Source organism: Heteronotia binoei, chromosome 10 (assembly GCF_032191835.1).
Source record: "Heteronotia binoei isolate CCM8104 ecotype False Entrance Well chromosome 10, APGP_CSIRO_Hbin_v1, whole genome shotgun sequence".
NCBI classification, from domain to species: domain Eukaryota; kingdom Metazoa; phylum Chordata; class Lepidosauria; order Squamata; family Gekkonidae; genus Heteronotia; species Heteronotia binoei.
The window spans coordinates 32,709,521-32,727,314 of NC_083232.1; the positions used below are offsets into that span (position 1 = coordinate 32,709,521).

Consider the following 17,794-nt stretch of genomic DNA (forward strand, 5'->3'; position numbering starts at 1 on the left):
TTTGTTACAGGGTAGTTTGCCATTGCCTTCCCCAGTCATCTACACTTTACCCCCAGGAAACTGGGTACTCATTTTACCAACTTCAGAAGGAGGGAAGGCTGAGTCAACCTTGAGCTGCATTAATATGCCAGGAAAACTGACCAGAACTTTTCTGTGGCAGTCCAAGGCAAAAGCAGAGAATTCCATCTATTAAACGCATCCATATTATTTGTAGTATACTTTTGCACTATAAAGTGACAAAATATACACAAAAGAAGATGGATCAAAGTTCCTTTTTTCTCTTAAAGTAAAGTGTCTCAGTCATCTCATTTGAATTGCAAGAGGTTGCAGATGCAATCTATCCCATCCAGTTGATAACTGGGTAGCTAAGAGCAAAAAGAAAAACTAGACTCTGTAAACTGGTCGCCTGTGCTAATTGCATGGTAAATTCTAAAGGAACCATTGCTATTTTCACGAATATGAAGAAACTGATCATCATCAGAGCACTCTCCCTCCCATATAGCCTCGCCCAATTCTTCCTTCTAAAAGAAAGAGCAATTGAAAGAAACAAGAGCTCTTCTGACTAGCGTCATCACTTTTAGTACTTTGTGCAGTTTTGGTTATCATCCTTCAACTAACCGATTTGTTGGAGATTATCCAGAGGACTCCAGTTCCACACGTTTACAAAGGAACACACGCCCACCGGGGATACCCAGAACAGCATTCCACTCTGCAACCTTTCCCAGCTAAGGCGCCTTCCATGGAAAGGTCCCTACTCTTCCTGACGCCAAGGAGCGCCCGGGGCTTCCACTCACCTCGCCTGGTGGAGGGACGCGGCGCAGGCTCCGGGCAGATCTCTCCGGCCCCTAGGAGAGCAGTTAGGGGCGTGGTTTGGGGGCTGTTGTCGCCGCCCTCTCCTCCTTCCGGGCTCGTGTTCTCGGACGGCTGTTCGGCCCATTCGAGGCAGGCTTACAAGCCCCTCGGAAAAGCAGCCTTCCCCCTCTCCGGCTAGGGCGGAGAATCTAGTTGCTCCGGAGTAAGACGCTTTCGCCATGAGGGACCATGACCCCTTCCTGCTAGCAACAGAAGTCTTGCCCTGGGGGTGAATCGAAGGCCGGCCGTTTCTTATTCCCCCTTGGCCGAATTTCCCGGCAACCCGAAGCCAGAGCGCGCCGCTTTTTCGACCCCACCCCTGAGACATGCAACAGATTGGTCGCCTCGGAAGACCGCCGCGCCTCCTCTTAGTGGCCACCTGGAGACACCCGCAAGCGGCTTGGCATTAAACAGCAGCGAGCGACTGCAGCTCAGCCCCTCCTCCCCGCCCAAGTATTCTTTGCTCGTGGTCGCGAAAGGACGCTGCTGCCTGGATCTGCTTAGGTATTTTTCGCAGTAGCCCTTAAAACAGAACTCGAAACAACCTGAGCTTGGAGGGAAGCGTCTGCTCTAGGAAGCGAGGCGCGTTTATCCCGGGGACTGAGAAATGCCACGCTTTTAAAGCCACCCCCACTTCCCACTATTAGACCCATTGTAACCCATGTTAATCACCTGCTTCATCTCCACCTCCCCAAGCTCTGAGTAACCTATGACGGCTGTATCAAACGCTGGTCCATCCATCCCACGATTGGCTGTTCTGAAAGCCACTATCAGAGCCAAAGACCTGAGATCTTTTCTGTGCAACCTTTTACAACGAAAGAGCCAAACGATGTCAAAATTAAGTAGTCAACAAAAAGTATAAGAAAAGCCGTTCCACATGACTAAACTGTGTAACTTAACATTACTGCTATAACTAACATGTTGATTAATGATCCATAGAAGATTCTGCAGCCCAAACACTGGTCGTTGCAAGCCATTTATTAGGCAGTGCTGCACAAGGGATCATAGGATAAGACAAGTTATAAATATACATAGGAGCACCCTGCACTTTTGTTTTAGTGTACTGACAGTTACTGGCAGCTATTCACTGCTCTTACAGATGTTCTTTCTGTAAAGCATCTCTTAAGAAGTCACATGAAAACAAATATTTACCTGCTGTTGCCTTCACATATTGATTATGCAACCATCCCAATTACCCCCTCCAGTAACCCTTAAAACCTGACCTGGTGGGGGAGGAGTCAGATTTGGGTTCACACTGAATCACTTAATCTCTACAGCTACAGGTTGCAGACCCCTCACTTTAACAGAAGATACCAGGCCTTGGATAGTTCTTCAGCGGAGCTATGGTGAAGTCCCACATGAACATACATGAAGCTGCCTTATATTGAATCAAACCATTGATCCATCAAGGTCAGTATCGTCTACTCAGACTAGCAGCAGCTTGACAAGACATCTGGTGGAGGTCATACACAGCACCTATCCTCGTGTCTGATGAAGTAAGCATGCATAAGAAAGCTTACATTCTGAATAAAGCTTTGTTGGTTGTAAAGTTGCAACTTGATTCCTACTTTGTTCTACTGCTTCAGGCCAACACAGCTGCCCACTTGGCTCTGTATACACAGCAGCTGATCCTTTAAACTGGAGGTGTTGGGGCTTGAACCTGGGACCTTCTGGGTGCCAGAAGGATGTTCTGCCCCTGAGCCATAGTCCACCCCTCCTTAGGATTTCAGTTTGGCTGTCAATAGACTTTACATACCTATTCTGGGCTGCCATGATCCTCACGGAAGCCCCAAAGTTATCTTATTCGCTTAAAAATATCTGAGTTATAGAATCATAGAGTTGGAAGGGACCTCCAGAATAATCTAGTCCACCCCCCTGCAGAATGCAGGAAACTCACAAATACCTCCCTCCTGCACCCCCAGTGACACCTGCTCCACACCCAGAAGATGGCAAAAAAGAAAAAAAAAAGAACCCTCCAGGATCCCTGGCAAACTGGCCTGGAGAAAAATTACTGCCTGGCCCCAAAGTGGTGTTTTCCTGGGCATGTAAGAAAGAGCAACAAGAACTAAGCATTGATGCACCCCTTCCTGCCCTTCTTGTGATCTGCCTAAGTTCACAGAATCAGCACTGCTGTCAGATGGCCATCTAGGCTCTGTTAAAAACTTCCAGAGGGTAGGATGCTGTGATTAAGCAACACTTCACCCCCTTCCAGAATGCACAGTTCATGATTGTTCAAGCAGTCTAGCTAAAACGAGCCACAGAAGTGGACTCAAGAAATAGTTACATTTCCACTAGGGCTTCTTTGTTGCTTACAGTTACCAGGGCTTTTTTGATCAGGAATGCAATTCCAGCTGGTTTGGTGTCAGGGTGTGTGGCCTAATATGCAAATGAGTTATTGCCAGGCTTTTTCTACAAAAAAGCCCAGTGTGAAACAATGGTGGCATCAGGGGATGTGGCCTAATATGCAAATGAGTTCGGCTGGACTTTTTCTACAAAAAGAGCCCTGACAGTTACAATCCACATTTCCTTCCTATAAGATTTCCACCTGGTGCCAAAGAGATACCTCATTCAGCTTACTTATATAATTGCACTTGGCATGTTCACAGAGCCACAACTGTAATAACTGAAGAAGAAGAAGATATTCGATTTATATCCTGCCCTATACTCTAAATCTCAGAGCGGTTACAATCTCCTTTATCTTCCCTCCCCTCACAACAGACACACTGTGAGATAGGTGGGGCTGAGAGCTCTCACAGCAGCTGCCCTTTCAAGGACAACTCCTGTGAAAGCTATGATTGACCCAAGGCTATTCCAGCAGCTGCAAGTGGAGGAGTGGGGAATTAAACCTAGTTCTCCCAGATAAGAGTCCGCGCACTTAACCATTACACCAAACCACTATACCAAACTGAACACACCTGATGGGAAGCCACAGACATACGTATTCACCCTTTGGGTGAAGAAGTACTTCCTTTTATCCGTTTTAACCTTTCTGCTCAGCAATTTCATCGAATGCCCACGAGTTCTTGTATTGTGAGAAAGGGAGAAAAGTACTTCTTTCTCTACTTTCTCCATACCATGCATTATCTTGTAAACCTCTATCATGTCACCCCGCAGTCGACGTTTCTCCAAGCTAAAGAGTCCCAAGCGTTTCAACCTTTCTTCATAGGGAAAGTGCTCCAGCCCTTTAATCATTCTAGTTGCCCTTCTCTGGACTTTCTCCAATGCTATAATATCCTTTTTGAGGTGCGGTGACCAGAACTGCACACAGTACTCCAAATGAGACCGCACCATTGATTTATACAGTGGCATTATGATACTGCCTGATTTGTTTTCAATTCCCTTCCTAATAATTCCCAGCATGGCGTTGGCCTTTTTTATTGCAGACGCACACTGTCTTGACATTTTCAGTGAGTTATCTACCACGACCCCAAGATCTCTCTCTTGGTCAGTCTCTGCCAGTTCACACCCCATCAACTTGTATTTGTAGCTGGGATTCTTGGCCCCAATGTGCATTACTTTGCACTTGGCCACATTGAACTGCATCTGCCACGTTGACGCCCACTCACCCAGCCTCAACAGATCCCTTTGGAGTTCCTCACAATCCTCTCTGGTTCACACCACCCTGAACAATTTAGTGTCATCCGCAAACTTGGCCACTTCACTGCTCACTCCCAACTCTAAATCATTTATGAACAAGTTAAAGAGCATGGGACCCAGTACCGAGCCCTGCGGCACCCCACTGCTTACCGTCCTCCACTGCGAAGACTGCCCATTTATACTGACTCTCTGCTTCCTATTACTAAGCCAGTTTTTGATCCACAAGAGGACCTGTCCTTTTACTCCGTGACTCTCAAGTTTTCTAAGGAGCCTTTGATGAGGAACTTTATCAAAAGCTTTCTGGAAGTCAAGGTAAACAACATCTATCGGGTCGCCTTTGTCCACATGTTTGTTCACCCCCTCAAAGAAATGTAACAGGTTAGTGAGGCAAGATCTTCCCTTGCAGAACCCATGCTGAGTCTTCCTCAATAACCCGTGTTCATCAATGTGCCTACTCATTCTGTCCTTGATAATGGTTTCTACCAACTTTCCCGGTATTGAAGTCAGACTGACTGGCCTGTAATTTCCCGGATCTCCTCTGGAACCCTTTTTAAAGATGGGGGTGACATTTGCTACCTTCCAGTCCTCAGGAACGGAGGCAGATTTCAATGAAAGATTACAGATTTTTGTTAGAAGATCCACAAGTTCAACTTTGAGTTCTTTCAGAACTCTCGGATGTATGCCATCCGGACCCGGTGACTTATTAGTTTTTAATTTGTCTATCAGTTGTAGGACCTCCTCTTTTGTCACCTCAATCTGACTCAGGTCTTTCAACACCCCTTCCAAAATTAGTGGTTCTGGGGCGGGCAAAAAGTTCTCGTCTTCCACAGTGAAGACGGAGGCAAAAAATTCATTTAGCTTCTCAGCCATTTCCCTATCCTCCTTCAGTAATTTTTTTACCCCATGGTCATCCAAGGGCCCCACTGCCTCCCTGGCTGGTTTCCTACTTCTAATATATTTGAAGAAATTTTTATTGTTGGTCTTTATGTTTTTTGCAATATGCTCCTCATAGTCCCTTTTTGCCTGCCTGATCACAGTCTTGCATTTGATTTGCCACAGCCTGTGTTCCCTTTTACTAATCTCACTTGGAGTGGTTTTCCACCGCTTAAAGGAGTCCTTCTTACCTTTTACAGCTTCCATTACTTTGTTTGTTAACCACGCAGGCCTTTTCTTATGCCTGTTCGTGCCTTTCCTAACTTGTGGTATGTATTTTATCTGAGCTTCTAGGATTATAGTTTTAAATAGCGTCCAAGCTTCCCCAAGGGTTTTGACTGTATGTACCTTTCCTTTCAGTTTCCTCCTCACATGCCTCCTCATCTCAGTGTATTTACCCCTTTTAAAGTTAAACGTGGTTGTGGCGGTCTTTTTGGACAACTCCCTATTTATACAAACGGTGAAATCAATAACATTATGGTCACTGCTCCCAAGCGGCGCAATCACTTTTACATCTCTCACCAAGTCTTGGGCATTACTTAGGACCAAATCCAGGATCACCCCACCCCTGGTAGGTTCTGAGACCATCTGCTCCATAGCACAGTCATTGAGAGCATCAAGAAACTCAATCTCTTTCTCTCGACCAGAACACATATTGACCCAATCAATCTGCGGGTAGTTAAAATCACCTATTACGACACAGTTTTTACGTTTAGCCGCTATCTTTAAGCCTTCCATCATATTATAATCGTCCTCTCTCTTTTGATTTGGTGGGCAATAACAAACTCCCATAGTTAAATTTCCTTTTGGGCCCTCTATTTCAACCCAAAGCATTTCTAAAAGTGAATCTAATTCTCTGACCTCAGTCTTACTGGACCGTATATCCTCTCTGACATACAGAGCCACCCCACCTCCAACCCTTCCCTCCCTATCCTTCCGATATAGCTTATATCCAGGAATCACCGTGTCCCACTGATTCTCCTCATTCCACCAAGTTTCTGAAATTCCCACAATGTCTATGTTTTCTCCCAACACTAAACATTCCAATTCACCAATTTTACTTCGAACACTTCTAGCATTTGCATACAAACATCTATAATTTCCCAGGCGAGCTAGGCCCGCCACCTTCCTCCTGCCACCTCAAGACTCTGGCAGACAGTCCATATTGTTTGTCACCTTCACAGTGGACAACTCTGGTCCGTTACCCGGTAGAAAAATAGCAGCTAACCCTTCATCTCTTTGAGACGAGTCCTCCAGAACCAGAGACATTTCATCTCCTGTTGGCTTTCCCCCAAGATTTAGTTTAAAAACTGCTCTGCCACCTTTTTGATTTTAAGCGCCAGCAGCCTGGTTCCATCCGGGGACAAGTGGAGACCGTCTCTTTTGTACAGCTCCCGCTTGTTCCAGAAAGCATCCCAGTGCCTAACAAACTTAAACTCTTCCTCCTTACACCATCGTCTCATCCACACATTGAGACTTCTAATTTGTGCCTGTCTCTCCTGCCCTGCACGTGGAACAGGTAGCACTTCCGAGAAGGCTACCTTGGAGGTCCTGGCCTTAAGTCTCCCGCCTAGCAGCCTAAATTTTTCCTCCAGGACCTCACGACTGCATTTCCCCACATCGTTGGTGCCAACATGCACCACGACCACAGGCTCCTCCCCAGCACTGTCTATCAGTCTATCTACTACATGCGTAATGTCCGCTACCTTCGCACCAGGCAGGCAAGTCACCATACGGTCAGTACGCGGTTTTGCCACCCAGCTGTCTACTTGCCTAAGGATCGAATCACCAACTACCAAACCCCCCCCTCTCCCCCTGCTCAGGGATGGTTCCTTGGCGCGAAAGGATTCCCGCTCACCAACCGAAGAAGAGGTCCCTTCTGAGGGCGCATTCCCCTTGTCCTCAGCACGGTGCCCTGTTCCCTCTCGACCCTCTCGCTCCCTGGCAGCAACGGGGCTGCTACGTTCAGAGCGGGGCTCAACTAATACGCCCCCGAGAGTCTTCCCCAAGTGCCTAACTGACCGTCTCTGCTTCTCCAGGGCAGTCACCTCGGCCTCAAGGGTACGAACTCGTTCCCTGAGGACCAGGAGCTCCTTGCATCGAGCACACACCCAAGACTTCTGTCCTTTGGGCAGATAGTCATACATGTGACACTCAGTGCAAAACACTGGAAAGCCCCCAACCCCCTGCTGGCATTCTATCTTCATGATATATATATATATTAAAGTTGCGCCATATGTGGATGGCGGTGGGATATTTGTATGAAGAGAAGTGATCTAAGATTGTGATCTTCTGGTACTGACCTTCTTATACACCCAGATATACCACAATAGACTGCCCCAAGCACTAAATGGATTGTACTCTGACAATAGACTAACAGGACAGAGGAAACTTGGCTCCAAATCATAGAAAGCTCTTCTTGTGGTTTTTAAGGATTGTTTTAATGCAGTTGTTTGATGATTTTTTTGTACTGTTTTACTTGTAAGTCACATTTGGCAGGTCTCTGGAGAGGCAGCATACATTTTCTTTAATAAATAATTATAGGTTACAAGTCGCTGTACCTGGAAATAAGCTAGTGCCAACTGTGCTGTGCAGGTACTGTATATTCCCTGCAGGTTAAGTACTCTTAGGTTGCCAGTCCTAAAAATACTCCTGTGCCCTGAATAGCTGCTTGAGAAGCCTCGTGAATGAAAATCTGCTTGGTTTCTGACTATCATTCAACAGGTAACTGTACATGTGTCCACCTAGGGAAAAGTTGGCAATGCTAATGCCACGGAAGAGTTAATTTTTTAGTTATCACAGACATTAAATGATTGTACAGTTCAGTCATTTTCAGGCCATTTGAACTGCATCATGGGATATTTTTGCATGGCACCCAGCCTGTTTGCAAATTTGAAGGCTTTAGTTGTCAAATCCATAGGTGCATCCACAAATATTCCTGAGTCTTTCACTAATCTCTAGAGGATATTCCAAAAATAGCCATCTGGGGATTTGCATTTGGATTTGTTGGTGTTTCTATCCAATTAGGGAGTACAGCAAACAGTAGCACAAACCACTTTATGTTTTCTGGAAGGCCAAGGCCTTCAAAAGCAGACAAGGTGGCAGAAGGTTTCTTAACACTTCCCATCTATTTTACAAACCACTCCCTTCATGCTCTTTGCTTAAATCTACTAGAAATGAATAGAAGATACATTTTTAAAAAAACAACAGAAGTCTCCTTCTGTCGTTTAACTACATTGCTGCTGCTAAAAAGGCACTCCAACTGATCTTCTCTTTAACGGGGACTCGTAAGGTCTAGTCCTTATTCTGGCCTAAAACTAGGGCTTCCAACTCCAGCTTGGGAAGTTCCTGGAGATTTGGGGGTGGGTGCAGCAGGCCTCATTTTAGGCAGGAGCTCACAGGAGCGGAGCTCTGGAACCTTGAAATTTTATTGTGCTCTTTCTTTCTTTAACACCCCCCCCCAAAAAAAAACCCCCCAAAACCTTGCTTCTGGGCTCCTCTGCTCAAACCTCCTGTGGGAATTTTGCTGAATTCTAGGATTTGACAGACTTTCTAATATTCCCCCCCCCACACACACACAAATTGGGAAAATAACCAAAACATATCAAGCAGACAGATGGAAATCTTCATCGTGCCACTGTGGCCACCTAGAAGAAAATAATTTTAAAAATATGATGGGAGTAAGATTTTGTGATGACAATTATAATTCAATTCAAGAAGCATTTCAAGGTAGATGCTGAACTGATATAATTTAGTACACCTTCCAGTAATGTCAGGAGTGTGTGGCATATGCAAATGAGTTGTGCTAATGAGCTCTGGGACCTCTTTTTCTACAAAATGACCCCTGGTGCTCAGCATGGAAGTGATGCCATGGAGCCCACCCCATGGTGTCCTCTTTGAACTAAATAATAGAACTTGGCAAACTCAAGAGTAAACTAATCCACAACTGTTTCTTAAAACTACTATGTTACTAATTAATGTAATGGGCAAAGCAGGCCATGTTTCACACTGCTCTTTGATGCCAGGTGGCAAGCTTTATTGAAGAAAAATGGGCTACTAATAGGTTATTGTTAGTAATTTCTCAGACCTTTGCTAGTGGAAAAAATGTTTATGTACTTTTGTTAATGTGCACATTGCTTTACAGAGTAAATACAGAAATACAAGGTCTCCACTACCTGGAAGAGCTTACAAAGGAGACTATGGTCAAGTAGACGAGTGAAAATAGAATGATATTGAGGTGGGTTAGATCAGCCTAAGCCTGATGGAATTGTATTGTCCTTCTCTGCGTACCTAAAGGGCCTGAAAGAGCTCCTCAATATGGTCTTGCTTTTTGAAAAACAGGTGGGTGTCTAACCAGGAGTGCTCTTTCGGGTATCTCTGATTTACAAGCAATTTCCTCTCCATGATAGTGCCACCAACGCCACATTGATGTCAGATGTTTGAGAGCTGCAAGACATCAGATGTTTGAGAGCTGCAAGATGTCATGAGTGCTGGGGACCCTGCAGAAGAAACCGAGCCTGCAGAGCCTGCAGAAGGAACTGTGCCCCTGCCACCTGCACCAGTGCCCCTGCCTCCTGCTGAAGAAGATCCAAGCCCCCCTGCCTCGCCCTCTCGGGTGGCTCGTGTGCGTGACCGCCTTCGTCAGGACCTCAGGGATCGGAGGAGGGCGGCACGCTCACAAGCAAGACGCTCCCTGAGCCCTGAGTGGTGAAAGGATTCTGGCCCTTCTAAGTGTGAGGATGCTTAAGTTTCGGCAGGATCCTGGCTGCTGCTCTGAGACAGCAATTAGCCCAAATGAGCAACAGGCAGCAGAGGGCTATATAGCTGTGGGCTTTGGGAGGAGGCTTTGTGGAAGCAACTAGTCACATACCTGACATCCTAGCATCCACTCCGGCTCTTGACTTTGGCTTTTGGATTCCTGACTTTGGCTTGGACCTCTGGACCCCCTGACTTCGGCTTCTGAACCTCTGACCTGTGATACCTGGATTACGATTCTGTTTTGGCGCCTTGGACCCTCCTTGCTCACGAGTTGCCGACCTTGGACTGCCCCTGGACTTTGCCTGACTCAACCCCAGCTCGTGACACAAGACATCAGATGTTCGAGAGCTGCAAGGAAGGAAGGAAGGAAAGCAAGTAGATGGGGGAGGGAGGGAGGTGGAAAGAAAATAACTTCAAATACATTCTCCAACCTGCTGGCTGGCTTGGGTTGGAGAAGTGATTTAAAGAGAGAAAAACCTCCTCTGAGCCAGCCAACAGACCAGTGGGGACTTCAAGACCCACACAATATGTGTGAAAGAGCCACATGTGGTTCTCGAGCCACAGTTCAGCCGCCTCTTCAGTGGTCATGGAAAATCCCCACTGGTTTACAAAGTAAATTTCCTCATGTGATTTGGTCTTACAGTGGAGAGCTCTAATTACAGTATTGGATTGCAACAGGATACTCATTCCAGCAGAAAGAAAGCAACTAAGATTCTGTTAACACTCCTACAGCAGCAAATCAGGCACAACTCACTGTAGGACTGTCCTGGCGTAAATTAACCCCAAATTACAAGTCCACAAGAACAGGAACAGTTTCTTCACACAGTCTATCTACTCTCCTCCCAGGTAAGATCATTCCTTCCTCAGCATCATTTCACACTACTTAGATACAGGCTTGCCCCATCTCATCAGATCTGGGAAGCTAAGCAGTGTCAGCCCTGGTTAATATTCGAATGGAAGATCACAAGGAAGTCCTGGGTCACTAGCTCAAAGGCAAGCAAGGGCAAACAACTTCTGAACGTCTCTTGCCTTGGAAACCCTACAGAATCAACGTACGCCGGCTGCAACTTGTCGGTACTTTCCACCACCAGATACAGTTGCAGTAGATAGGGGAAGGTGCAGCTGGAATAGGGGAGATCCCATTCAAACTGTGTGCAGTTTTGAGAACCACCCATATTTACAAATGGACTTATCAAGGAGATCTCTGTGCTGCTTGCCTGTGTGGAGAGATTACTCTCTGAATGTCCATGCTAATTCAAATATGAATCACTCCAATATATCGACCAGAGGCAGAAAGTGAAGATTCAACCTCTCTTTTTGGCTAGATGCTTGCCATAAATTTTTCATTTATTTTTATTTGAGTTTAGTTTTTCTTTGGACTCTTTGGGCTGTATTCTTCCTCTTTCCTTTTGAACCAGCATTAGCCTCTGGCTTTTAATGTTCATCAATAAGTCTGGATGGCCTAGTGGCCACCTTGTTCCTATGCCTTCACTAACAAGGTACTTGGCTATTTTTCTTTCATTTTGCTAGGACTTAGCTCATCATTATTATCTCCAAATGCTGAGACTACAGCAATTAAAGTAAAGGAATGAGGGCAGGATATGATGATGATTATCTTCACCCATCGCCAAAGCAGAAGAATCAGCATAGTTTTAAAATGAAAGAGCCAAAGAAGGTCAATATTCAGAGCAAGAGCCTGTGAAAGAAAGCCCCTTAGCATCATTGCAAATGTGTGGCTTAACATTATTGATGGTAATTGACACGTTGATTAATAAGTTTCTGCAGCCCAAATACTGGTTGTTTCAAGTCTTTTTTGGGGGGGAGAGAGAATACCACACAAGAGATTTCATGATAAGTTACATGTACATAGGAACACTCTAAGCAATTGTTTTAGTGTAACAGCACACCCTTGCCCTTACATTACTAGCAACCGTTCACCTCTATCATCCCTCTGCCTGTAAAGAGAGTTTAAAAATGAATAGGGCATGGTTTCTAGTCCTGAAAAACCCAAAATGCTCTACAGCTTACAACAGCACTACAGATAAGATTAGAATTCTAACAGCCTTAAGCAAAGAACCTCCTCAGGAAAGCTCCACATTCAAGAGAACCTCCTCAGGAAAACTCCACATACAAAAGAACCTCCTCAGGAAAGCTGCTCTATTAACATGTTACAGCCTGGGAATTCCTACAAGATAATGACTCAGCGCTACCCCACCTTCCTAAGTAGATATAAATTCCTACCATTTTCTTTTTCTTTCCTCTCACTTTGACATAGAGAGAACTCTTTCTTTCTGTGTTATACCTCTGAGTATGCTGGTCACAGCTGCTGGTGAAACGTCAGGTACTACTATACCAAGACCATGGCCATACAGCCCAGAAAATCTACAACTAATCTCTAAGAAGCCTTTTAGTCCTATCTTAACAATCTTTAGTCTCTATTCCCTTCACATATTGCTTATTTTAGCATCCTACCTGTCCCTCCAAAAATGCCATAATTTAAATATTTTGTTTTCTTTTTGAAACAGCCATATTTGTCCTTAGCCACATTTGGCTCTACAGCCATAGATTGCAGAGCCCAGCTCCAATGCATGAAGCTCTATAGTCAGTTCTCTCTCTTGCATTCAAGGCCAGTTTGTCCACTAGGCAGACCTAAGCAATTGCCAAGGAGGGAGGGGCTGCAGTCAGCCCTGTAACCCTCCCACTTACCATCACTCCTCCAGTGGTGTTTTGCAGAGAAGCTGTGGCCTAGTGGTAGAGCATCTGCTTAGCATGCAGAAGGTCCCCGGTTCAATCCCCAGCATCTCCATTAAAAGGATCAAGTAGTAAATGATGTGAAAGACCTCCACCTGAGACCCAGGAGAGCTAGTATTAGTCTGAGTAGACAATACTGACTTTGGTGGACTGATTATCTGATTCATTATAAGGAAGCTTTATGTGCGTTCATGTTGCCACAGAAGTGGTAGCCCCAGGAGGCATGCCTCACTAGGGAGCCTGCTCTTTCTCATGTTCCCTCCCTCTGCTGTGAGGGTGGGACCCTCCTGGCTCTAGCCACCTCTTCACCTCACTGTGGTGGAGGCAGTGAAACCATGGACAGTGGTTTCCTGCCAAACCAGTGTGTGTGTGAGGAGGGTGGGCACTGCCCTGCCAATCATGGTACCTTACTACCATGTATGGGGCAAGGATAATGTGTGTTGTGTTGTCACAGTGTTGGGGGGGATGAGAAGACACTCCCTTCTCACCTCCCTGCATCACCAGGGGCGGGTGGGTGTAGGCACTATCTTCCTGCTCCCTTCAGTAGAGTGGGTGGGGGAGAGAGAACTTGGGACAACCCTCATAGAATACAGTGTAGAATTTCACATCCACATCCTGTATGACTAAGTGGGTTTCTTCTGGCTGATTCTAGTGGTTGTTGCTTTACATACAGGCAAAAAAACAAATAAAAGGACTATGTTATTTGCTAAGCTGAAACATCAAATGTGATCCATCTGTGCTCCCAGCATCCACCAATCCTTTATTTGCAAAAGTCTTTTTTCTTCCACAGACAATTATGTGATTTCAGCTTCCCTCTTTAATTGTGGTGATTGTCCACAGGATAATAGGACACAAGGAGCGAAAAATAAAAGCAGTAGGAAAAATAGGCTATAAATGCACACAGGGCGGTTGGGTGGAGGATGCGTGTTGCTTATGGATTTTTTAAGCTTTATAAATATTTGGATTTCAAAGAAGGCAGGGAAGGTTTTGTAAATTCTTCTGCTGGTGCACAAAATGAATGCATTGTGAACTATTTATGGAATTTGGCTGTATTTATGGAAATTGTACCATCAGTGTACCATCAATCACTCATTCCCTCATACAGACCCTGTAGTCTCAGTGAGTGAAGATACTGAGGAACCAAATCCTAAAAAATCAAGGTGAAAGGTGGCCATATACCTTGTGATTGGGTGATGGGGGAAAGGATATTCTGTCAACTCCTGATGATCTGGGACTAGAATCTGCGAGACCCAGGTTTGAATCCTTGCTCTACCATGAAAGCTTGCTGGGTGAACTTGGACCAGTCACCCTCTCGCAGCCTGGCCTACCTCACAGAGGTGTTGTGAGGGTAAAAGGAATGGAGGGAGAACAATTAAACCCCTCTGATTCCTCACTAGGAAGAAAGGTGGAGTATATGTTAAGTAAATTAATTGTGATTGGGTAATGGTGGAGCTCTCTTTCTATTGAGAGAGAGAGAGAAAATGGATTTTATATGGCCACAGGCCTTTACAATCCATTTGCGGTCTTCCTATTGGTATTCTCAATGCAAGCGCTCTGGCTCAGTTTTGGGAAGCATTGTGAAGAGGTATGCATTGTAATGGTGTGTGTGTGAAGAAGGTTTTTAATCTCAGTTCAAGCTCCATTTCTTTCACATTTCTGGCCCTTGGATGAGTCACTATCTGAGCCAGATGTGTCCTAGTAAAATGTGAAGCGTCATACCTAAGATACCCTGACTTGGATAGCCCAGGCTAGCCCAATCTCACTAGATCTTGGAAGCTAAGCAGGGTTGGCCCTGGCTAGTATTTAGATGGGAGACCTTCAAAGAATACCAGGGTGGTGAGATGAAGGCAGACAATGGCAAACCACCTCTGAATGTCTCTTGCCTTGAAAATCCTACGGAGTCACCATAAGTCAGAGATGACTTGATGGCATTTTCTACCACCATTCCTAAGATTAGGAAATCATCCCTTCTAGAGAATGATTCTTATTCTTCCATAGTTTACAAGAAACAAAGTTGCTCTTTCTTCCATCCTGAGTCTTCCTGCCTGCCTGATTTAGAGCAATACCGGTGCTTGGGGTGGAATTCTAGCAGGAGCTCCTTTGCATATTAGGCCACACACCCCTGATATAGCCAATCCTCTCAAGAGCTTACAAGGAACCTTTTTATAAGCTCTTGCAGGATTGGCTACATCAGGGGTGTGTGTCCTAATATGCAAAGGAGCTCCTGCTAGAATTCCACCCCTGCCGGTGTATTACAGAAGGTGGAAAAGGAAGAGGGACAAAGAAATGACCAATAGAACTGCTGACAATATGATACTTTTCAGTGCAAGGAAAGATGCCCATATAATGCAAGGTTGTGCATGCTGGATCACATATAATGCAGGGTATTGTCCATAACATGATGGGATCATGCCCATATAACGATGGGCCCTTTTATCCTTCATACAAGCCTTTCTTATTTGAAATCCATACTAAATCATATTTTTAGGCACTTTATGTGAAGAAGTGGCAATTGAGGCTCAGCACTATTAAAATATTGCAGGCATGAGTAATGAACTTTAATTAAGGTACTAATGCTTGTGCTTAATTAGCTTAAGTGAGGCATATGGTGCGCATACTGTGTTGTGGAATGTACATGGATTATTGATAGCAGAAACCAACCACCATTGCTCATATTCATTGAGCCTGACCTTGATCCATCTGAATCCAGGGCAAAACAGCTACAAGCACAGCCCCCTCTAACAAATGCACACTTATTTCATGGGAAGCATCATCTGAAAAGTCCTGATGCACAGTAGAGCAACACTGAAAATGATACGTTTGCAGTTTCAAAGTTTGCGTGGGCTACCTTAGTAACGTTAGCCCTTGGTCACTTCCTGTGTTGCACTGCTCCTGCTATTAGAGGTACAAAACATATTACCTCCACAACTTTCTCCTTTCTGCTCCTTTGGAGCAATAGCAGGCAGATAGAGAGCTAGGTGGAACAAAAGCCCAGCAGAAATGAAGTGACTGATCTAAAACACAATAGAAGGGAAACTTTAACCACAGACACCACTTAAGATAAACTTCATTCAGAGATCTGCTGAGGAGGGTGACGAAGATGGTGAGGGGTCTGGAGACCAAGTCCTATGAAGAAAGGTTGAAGGAGCTGGGCATGTTCAGCCTGGAAAGGAAGTGGCTGAGAGGTGATATGATCACCATCTTCAAGTACTTGAAGGGCTGTCATATAAAGGATGGTGTGGAATTGTTTTCTGTGGCCCCAGAAAGTAGGACCAGAATCAATGGGTTGAAATTAAATCAAAAGAGTTTCCAGCTCAACATTAGGAAGAACTTCCTGACTGTTGGAGTGGTTCCTCAGTGGAACATGCTTCCTCAGGAGGTGGTGGGCTCTCCTTCTTTGGAGGTTTTTAAACAGAGGCTAGATGGCCATCTGACAGCAATGAAGATCCTGTGAATTTAGGGGGAGGTATTTGTGAGTTTCCTGCATTGTGCAGGGGGTTGAACTAGATGACCCTAGATGTCCCTTCCAACTCTTATGATTCTATGTCTTGACTAACTTAAGCTACCTTTGTAACACACCAGATCTTTGCTTTCTTGGGGGCTGAATGCAGCAGCATTAATTTTAGGACTCATTCTTCAGACAGGCATTTCGCTATCTTCTATCTGGCTCAAAAGGATCTAAAATTGAAATGGGTTGTGTTTTGTGCCTGCTAAGCAGAAGAGAGCAAATTTGCCAGTTAATTCAGGAAGTCTTAAGAGGGCCAAGATAACAAGCCTTGGATTTTCTGCTTTTAATTTATTAAACAACAATGCTCAAGGGAATCTAAAAATAACTTCATCAGCATGCAGAATGATACTGAAGAAATCCACAGTAGTTGACACATGCACATTATTGATCTGAAAGCTGACTGGAGCCATAGCTTGAACTTAGGATAACATTGTCTAGATAAACGGCTATGAAGAATTGCTCCTGGACACCTGAATCATTGCAATACAAACTTTGCAACTGGAGAAAGGAGCTGTTCAGCTTCTTTTCATCACAGTAAAATAATTTTATCAAAATAGTGGAGATGTAAGATACCTGTTCCCTAGATATCTTTAGCACACTACTGAACAGAATCACCCAGTCTTCTAGGTGTGCCCAGCCCAGTCTCTTTTCAGTTCATTCTTTCACAATGTCATTAGAAACAACAAAATATTCTACCGTGTTAGGCTGAGCACCTAAACACCTGAGCATACCTTGTGCTGAATCAGACCATGCGTCCATCACAGTCAATATTCTTCTGGTTAGGACATGACTCTTCAGGCTCTCAGGTGGAGATCTTTTTTATCACTTACTGCAGGAGTCATTTTGTAGAAAAATAGGTGGTGGCGCTCATTAGCATAACTCATTAGCATATGCCCCCCCAGCCAAAAGGCCAGCAAGCCACCCACCACCCCAAATCACATAAGAAGTGAAGAAAGGGTGGCGTGGGCTTCTCCAGGGGTTAGTAAGGGCTGCTGGGGGCATGGCAAAGCCCCTGGTGGCTGGCTGGCTGCCCACTCTCCTAATCCAGGGGTTGTTATGCAGCTGCACCTACTATTCAATGGACAGGGTAGATGGGGAGGAAGAGGGGGAACCGTCAGAAAGGTTCAGGAGCTATGCTCTTGTGAGCTCCTAAATTTGAGGCCTGCTTACCGCTGGATTCTTTTCACTAGAGATTACAGAGATCAAACCTTTTGCATCCCAAGCAGATGTTCCACCACTGAGCCATGATCAAACCCTAATTAATTTTTTTCTTGTATCACATTCAGTAGAAGATACTGGTAGAGACATATGACAAAGCAAAGTAGGCCACTGCCTAACCAAGTAAAGCCATTCCTATGATACATGTGTATGTTTTCTCTAAAAGTCAGTTCAATC

General features: G+C 45.0%; 1 protein-coding gene across 1 annotated transcript in view; it reads right to left on the bottom strand.

Moving 5' to 3' along the window:
- MYO3A (myosin IIIA) overlaps positions 1-1,197 on the bottom strand; it is a 140,115-nt gene extending 138,918 nt beyond the window's left edge. Inside the window, exon 1 of the mRNA XM_060248333.1 lies at positions 795-1,197. The gene's annotated coding sequence lies outside the window, so the exon portion shown is untranslated. The remainder of the gene's footprint in view (positions 1-794) is intronic.
- Between the last annotated feature and the right edge of the window lie 16,597 nt (positions 1,198-17,794).